Below are 7,531 nucleotides of genomic sequence, written 5' to 3' on the forward strand. Positions count from 1 at the left end.
CTCAGAAATTTCACTCGATCGAGTAGTTTAAGCCTCTCGATCGAAACCTTGAATATCCACTTTACTCGATCGACCCTCAGAACCACTCGATCGAGTAATATCATCAACATTTCTACTCGATCGACCTCCAGAAATAAATCGATCGAGTATATTCTTCGGATTAAGCATGTTTTCAGCCATGGGCGACTGTTCATCATCAGTAATAACACTCCTCGGGTCTGATATGCCCTCTACAGTTAACAATTCGAGTCCTTCATAAGAAAGACCACTGCGCAAGTTAAACAAATTTATCGTCTCATATGGATTCTTCTCAGATTGAGATGGTAAATGAGCCGGTTTTCTTGTGGACTGGCTACCGGCGAGTTGGGCAACTTGGGTCTCGAGTGACTTAATTGATGCTTCTTTTTGTTGGTCACTCATATGCATTTGCTTAGTCAATGATTGGATTATCGACTTCAACTCAGCTAACTCACTAACTCCACTAGAGGAAGCTCCTTGATGCGGTGGAGGAAAAGATGGAGGCTTTTGAAAGCCTTGTTGAGCCTTATGAGGAGAGACATAGGCTTGCTGCTACTGTGGAGGAGTAGAATTGAGCACATTCTGACTAGTCCACCTCAAATTGGGATTGACTGCACTTTGATTATTGTAATAGGAACCTCCTCCTTGCCTATATTGCTGAAAGACAAGGACTTGCTCCTTCTCTGTCAGACAGTCAACAGCAGTGTGACCGTCATTACTCCCACATCTCTCACAAGTAACGGCCTCTTGTCTAGTCAACAAATGAACCATTTGTTGGTCGCCAGCAGCTTGCAATTATAACTTATCAAAACGGGCATTCATGGCTTTTAGCTGAGCCACAACAACATTATCAACCGAATGAACTGTCCGAATGCCATCCCTCGGGTTCCCATACTCAGCATAATGGGTAGCCATCTCCTCAATGATACCTCATCCCTTGTCATCGTCATTGTTCTTTTGAAATCGCCCATTAGAAGAGGCGTCAAGTACAGCACGGTGGTCATCATACAACCCATTGTAGAACTGGTTGCATAAAAACCACTGATCAAAGCCATGGTGAGGAAGAGACCGCACCAACTTCTTGAAACGACACCAAGCCTCATAAAAATTTTCATCAGGTGCCTGTTTGAAACTTGTAATCTTTCCCCTCAGCTGATTAGTACGTTGTAGAGGAAAGTACCTTTTATAGAAGGCAAGAGCAAGAGTCTCCCAGTTAGTGATACCGGCTGCAGTACGATCAAGATCAGTGAGCCACTCCCTGGCTCCGTCGGTCAGTGAAAAAGGATGGTCTAATGTCGAAAGTATTATCCTGGGTCACTCCCTTAGTAGCGGGAATGGTAGAGCAGTAATCAGTAAATACCTCCATATGTTTTCGCGGATCTTCACCCGCCACACCCCGAAACAGGTTCCTTTCAACCAAATTAATGTAGGATGGTCTAATGTCGAAAGTATTACCATCCTCGGTCGCAAGCTTGAAACCTATGGGAATCGAGGCAGTTGTGGGCTCTGAGTGACTCGTAATGTTAGGAATCTTTACTGGCTTGGTAGCAGAAACAGAGTTGTCTTCTTCACAAGACGGATCTTCTGTAAATAAAAAGTGTTGTAGCTCGGGTTCAAAAGTACTCAAGTCTTCCTTTTGAATCTTCCTTTGCAGTCTTAGTCTATGCCGAATGGATCTCTCTGGCTCAGGATCAGCATGAACTAATTCTGACCTGTTTGACCTGGGCATACACAACACTGAAAGAAATAAGTGAGAACTATCTCAAGGAATAAAAATTCCCTGAGACAAAAAGAGACAAACGAAACAAACAAGACAGAGCCAAAATTTGATACGGTCGTTTCTGTAGCAAAAATAAAACCTAAATATACTAACGGAAGCTAGTGATAAGTAGGGTCGATCTCCACAGGGAGGCAAGATATCTATCTATAGTTCGTCTATCTAGGTCACAAATGGGGTTTTGCATTGTATTTGATTTTCTTAACTACTAAAAGGTTAAGGGTAAGAGAAATAGGGAAAGAGCGATAAAGCAAGAAAATGTGATAAAAGTGATGAAATTAGAGAAAGTATGTTAGGATTTTGGTTCACCATGGTAATCTATCGACTCAGTTGCTAATAGCCTAGACAATTTACTGTGGGAAGGGCATGAGAAAGGTCCTTCTTGTCCGCTATCCACCCTAGAATTCCACTAACTTAACTTCCGTCCTCATTAGGGCAGTCTACTGTTCATAGCAGGTCTATTTATTCCAATCTTCCGATCTAGGAACAAAGTTAACCAGATTAATGTAAATTAGAAGCGTGCACCCAACCAAATTGGTGTTACAGTTATATTGCTATGGGGACAGATTCTCACATGTAAATTATCTAGTCTATTCGCTACATCGTCACAATTCTACCATGGATTCCCTAGTCCTAACATAAAAGAGATTAGCTGCTCATGTTCTTGGAATTAACAATAATAACAATAGTCATGATGATGCTAATAAGAGACATAATAAAGGAATTACAAGCATAAATTAAACAAGATTAATAATAATAAATAGAGAACAAGCAATTATGAATAAATGAAGTCTTAAGATTAAAGAGTAAAGAGAGATTACAATCAAATGAATCCGGCGTAAAGATCAATCCACAAAAGTGCAAGAGCAAAGTTAAGAGATTAAGCAGTAAAGTGTATTAAGAGAAGTGTTAAAAGGTGTAGAAGAAGTGTTTATTAACCTAATTACGACTTCCTTATATAGGAAAGTGTAATTTAACAAAAATAAACCTATCACGGATTAAGTTAACCCGTGTAAACTAGCAAACCCCTTGATCGAGTGATTTCAGACTACTCGATCGAGGTCTTCTCCAGCAATTGTACTCGATCGAGCACTTCAGGCTCTCGATCGAGTAACTCCAATAAAGCACATTTCGATCGAGCTCTAAGAACTACTCGATCGAACTCCTGTTCCTTCCAAACCACTCGATCGACCTCCAAAGCATCTCGATCGAGTGGTTTCCACTGTCATCAGCCACAAATACGTCTTGACAGCTTCATTTGACCACCCTTTCACGCACTCCAAAGCACAACTCTTGCTCCAATGACTCCGTCTCCTTACAATGCATGCTAAAAGGGATGAATAAGGCGCGGTTTCACTACTTTCGGGTCCATTTCTGTAATTAAGACAAAACAAACCAAAGTAGCCAATTCGGGGCATTTTTCAATACAAAGCGATATAAAAAGGCATAGAAATGCGTGCAATAAGAGGCTAAAAAGTATATATAAATTGCACGTATCATGTATCCCAAAATTTGAGATCTATGCATCACTACAAGAAAAACTGCTTTGGCGACAACATGGACTAACATGGACAACAAATATCAGACTTGTTGCACAATGTTATTAACATGGGCGACAAACCATTTTTGTTACTAATGCGTACTTTTTGTGCGACGAAATAATTTTATGTCGCCCAAATAGTTCATTGTGCAACAAATTTTGATACTTGTCATCCAAGTACTATAATTTTAGAGCAACGAAATAACACAATTTGTTGCCATTACACCACACTTATCATCGCCTTTATTTAAAAAAAAAAGGCAAAAAAAAGGCGCAAAAACATTAGTCTTAAATTTTTGCAGGAATCACGAAAACTCAACTCTTATTCCCCCACTAAACCCAGAAATCATACTACAGAAAGAAATTGCAATTCTGGAAAAAATCAAGACAAAAAAAAGCAATTTAATCTCACTATTATAAGCAATTTGTCGAGAAATCTTCATCTTCTAAGTTGTCCCCTATGCAGATCTCCCTCAAGGTAATATCAACAACGGAACCTAATATATATTATTTATCACAAATTCTCATTATAGAAGGACACTATCTGTCTATAGCTATAGATGGATAGTGTCCCTCACACAAATGAAAGTGGATAGGGCAAGTGGCTGGGAAATGGATACCCCCACTTGCCTTCTCACTTTAATTTTGTGAGAGGTCCACAATCCATCTATAGCTATAGACAGATAGTGGCTGTCTATAATGAGACGGACTGATCCTTTATCCTACTTTCAGTCCAATTTTTCGTCTCAATTTTAGCGGAATTTAAACATATACTATTTGGAATATCATGTGATTAGGAAACTATTATTAGAATTATATTTTGGTCGCTAGTCAATATTTAGTTCTTTGTAATTAGGTAACTTGTTAATTGTAACACCCCTAATTTCCGTAATATAATTCTATAATTTTATTTTCCCATATTTTATATTTTATTTTCGGGAAAATATCCGTTTGTTGTCTTTTGGGCTCGTTGGGCTCGAAAAACGGTGAAGGCCCATTCCTCCCTTGGGTCTCACGTGATTTTGATGTAGATGGGTGAGTTTTGGGCCTAAACCTAGAATTAACCCATGAGCTTCTCTATATATATAAGGGGAAACCAAACCCTTGCTTTTCTTTTCTCATAATCTCACAAAAACCCTAAACCTAATTCTCTCCTCCTCTCTTCCTCCTCGTGCCGCGCGCCACCCCTCGCCTAGGGTTTCGTGCCGTCTTTCTTTCTTCCTCCTTCCTTCATCATCTTTCGTGCTTAGATCGATCCTACTTCTTGGATTTATCTATCTTCTTCGTAAGTTTTATGTTTTCGCATAGTTTTATAGTTTTTATAGTTTATATATATAGTTAGTATATTTATTAGATTTGTTATCTTTGGCACGTGATGATTCATAAAGGCGTGGAAGTTGCTCCTGGAGAAGACGTTTATATCGTTGAAGACGATCTCTAGGGTTTATTTGCTTAATAAGGTAACTAGGTGTTTTCTTTTAATTGTGTTTATGCCAATTGATGTAATTAATATGATTTAATGATTGTTTTGCATGATTGGTACATGTTTGATTATTTGTTATCATGATTAAATATGTTTTCGCATGTTCGTATATGTTTTAATGTATTAATAAAATATCATATGTTGTTTATGCGTTTATTATGGGTGTCATGAGCGCAATTAGGGTTTGCGAATAAACCCTAGTGGCGGCATGATAGGCGGCCAAGGGTTCTCTCCAAAGTTATAGCTAAGGCTAGTGTAACCTTGATGATGATTCAAGTGTTATAGCTAAAGTTAATACAACTTTGGGTAGTTACTCTAGTTATGGCTGAAGCTACTATAACATTGAAGTACGAGATAAGGTTATAGCTGAAACTATCGTACCCTGAGATTTATGGCTCAAGGTTATGGTTAATGCTAGTATAACTTTGTGTTCCGTGTCAAGGTTATAGTGGAGGTAAGTTTAACTTCAAGTCGTATATGTTGAAGTTATAGTAGAGGTTACTATAACCTCGCATCCAGAGTCCATGTTATGGTTGGGATTACTATAACATTAAATGGTTACTGTTAAAGTTATAGCTGAAGTTACTATAACATTGGGTTGTGTTGCGTTCAACGTGTTATGTCCTTGTGTTTGCTTATGTCTTTGGTTACTCTTATTCATATGATAAGTAGGGTAGTCAGTTATACTATCCTATGAGTTGAGTCGTGATGTTGTTCACGCATGTTAGTACAGTCAGTTATACTGTGCTTTTGTTTGTTTGCTAGTGGTATAGATGACGTGCGGTATCAGTTATATACCAAACGGAATGAACTAACGCCACCCATTATGGGATTTATTTGGTCTATGTTCGGGGGTGGCCAGATTAAATCGCTTATACGTTACGGGTCCCGAGTGTCGTTCGGTGTACGATTATTGCATCGAGAGGTCTGGCCAGGTCTTAGGCATATAGGCAGTGGTGATACGCTATACATAGTACCGTGGGGTATCAGTTATATACTTCACACCGACGGGGAGTCAGTTATACGATCCGTTAGTCAGAGTATCAGTTATATGCTCTGACAGGTTAGAGTGTCAGTTATACGCTCGAGCCGGTGTTCGTTTTATACCCTATGCGTATTGTGTGGAAGTATTGGTTACATACTCTATTTGGTATGACGTGTGGTGTTCACCCTATTCGCTACGCTTTGTTGCTAGCTTTATGCCTTATGTTGCTATTGTTGATGGGTAATGTTTGTGTCTCGTAATATGGGTTTTCGTTGGAGATATTATCTTGAAAGGATTGTCTAAATATGTTTTTGTTTAATGATAAGTTTACAGTGGGTTTTCATGAGTATAGATGATCTCGCATGTTTACTGGTTTTGCATTTCAATTGTTAATGATTGTTGATTATATTCAATTGTTGTAAACATGACTGGGAGAGCATCTAGTTACTCCCGACTGATTGTCGACCCCCCCTTCTCAGGTTGTTCAGATTGTTGCTGTTTTGGATGATATCTTGCTGGGAAGTACTGTGCGGCGAGATGAATAATAAATTAGGACTTTACTTTATGTTTTGAGAACCTTTCGAATAATGTATTAGTTTGTTTTGGAGTTAGTAGCGAACCGGATTTGGGCTTGGTGTTTCCGCCACCTTGACCCTTTTATCAGTATCGTACTCTGATATTTACTTTATATAAGTTTGTCCTTTGTTTTATAATCCGGGTTGTTACAGTTGGTATCAGAGCGAACACGCTCCCAACTCTCGCTTAGTTGATGACTAAAATAAATGACCTAGTTAATGAGTGAGAGTAAATGGGGTAGAAACCAATAGGATTCGTTGGTTTTCTTATGTTTGTAGAGTGTTTGAGTAGTTGTTTGGAGTGGTACCTAGGTTCTACCACCTATAACGAGATTTCGTTCTTGCAGATGGTGCGCAACGGGAATGGTGAGTCTGATGCCGATCGCATCAGGAGACTTGAGGCCGCTTTGGCATCTATGGCCGAAGGTTTCACCAATCACCTCAACAACAACAACAACAACAACAACAACAACAACAACAACAACAACAACAACAACAACAACAACAACAACAACAACAACAACAACCATCCGCAACCGACTGTGTTTGATCGCTTTGCTCGTCATCGTCCTCCGACTTATGATGGTGCAAATGATCCTACTGCTTTGGAGGCTTGGATTCGAGAGATCGAGAAGTTGTTCCTCGCTACTGGATGTCCTGAGGATCAGAAGGTGGATATCGCCACCTATTATCTGAAGGACGAGGCCGACAACTGGTGGGCTCTTGCTAGAGCTGGTCTGGAAGTTCAGCTAGGATATGGTTGGGCTCTTTTCTCTGAGGCTCAAGAAAAGGTTTTATCCCGAGGAGATGCGCCGACGTGAAGGAGCAGGAGTTCCTTCGTCTCACAAAGAAGGTTCCATGACCGTTGAGGAGTACACCAACAAGTTCGTGAAGTCCGTCACGTTTCGTTACTTCCGTAGCTATGGACGAGGTTTCGAGGACTCGTCGCTATGAGAAGAATCTAGCTCCTAAGGTCCTGGATCGCTATGTCCGGCATTCCTTCAACTTCTTTCCAGCAGGCTTACGATCGTGCTCTTAGCATTTATGATTCAGTTCTTGCTACCGAGGCTGAGGAGGGTGCGAAGAGTAAGTTCATGAAGAGGCCTTTTGTTGCTCCCAGTTCTTCCCAGAAGAAGCAGAAGTATGAGGCTCG

The 7,531-nt window shown here is 39.9% G+C and overlaps 1 non-coding gene across 1 annotated transcript; it reads left to right on the plus strand.

Moving 5' to 3' along the window:
• Window positions 1-1,066: 1,066 nt before the first annotated feature.
• On the plus strand, window positions 1,067-1,173 carry LOC141615916 (small nucleolar RNA R71). Its single transcript, XR_012530302.1, has one exon. It is a non-coding gene; the product is annotated as a small nucleolar RNA R71 (small nucleolar RNA).
• Window positions 1,174-7,531: the final 6,358 nt, after the last annotated feature.

Source organism: Silene latifolia, chromosome 11 (genome assembly GCF_048544455.1).
Source record: "Silene latifolia isolate original U9 population chromosome 11, ASM4854445v1, whole genome shotgun sequence".
Lineage (NCBI taxonomy): Eukaryota > Viridiplantae > Streptophyta > Magnoliopsida > Caryophyllales > Caryophyllaceae > Silene > Silene latifolia.